The sequence below is a fragment of the Pygoscelis adeliae genome, unplaced genomic scaffold (genome assembly GCF_000699105.1).
Source record: "Pygoscelis adeliae isolate BGI_AS28 unplaced genomic scaffold, ASM69910v1 Scaffold55, whole genome shotgun sequence".
Lineage (NCBI taxonomy): Eukaryota > Metazoa > Chordata > Aves > Sphenisciformes > Spheniscidae > Pygoscelis > Pygoscelis adeliae.
In genome coordinates this window covers 598,060-598,524 of record NW_008824804.1, presented here as the reverse complement: position 1 = coordinate 598,524, position 465 = coordinate 598,060, and positions in this window count along the sequence as shown.

Sequence of the window (465 nt, the reverse complement as noted above, 5' to 3'; positions counted from 1 at the left end):
GGCAGAAAGGTTCAACTGTGAAAGCTCGCGTGACTCCTTCCATATCTTTTCAGTACCCTGGGTCTAATTGGTTTTTCCAGTTGCCCAGCTAGCGGTGCAATTGCTGACGCGGGCACAGAAGACAGCTAAAACCTTGAGCTGCCGCAGTGATGTGCTTGATGCCCAGCCTCCCACCGGCACCGTGGGCTTGGCCGGATCGTTGGCGCTGCGGGACAAGCAGGCGATGTAATCCTGCCGCTCTGATCGAGCTTCTTCTCTTTAGCACCCATTGCATAAGTCTCCCGAAGCGCTGGAGCATCCTCACTGATGATGCAGCATCCTCTTTCTATTCCAAAGAAAGGCGTTGGGGATTGTGGGGGCCGCCTTCGAGTTTGGTGACAACTTCCCATCTTGTGGAGCGCAGGCTAGATCTACATGGGGGAGTTTCCAGGAGCATGTTTTGGTCCAGCCGTTGTAATTAGACCT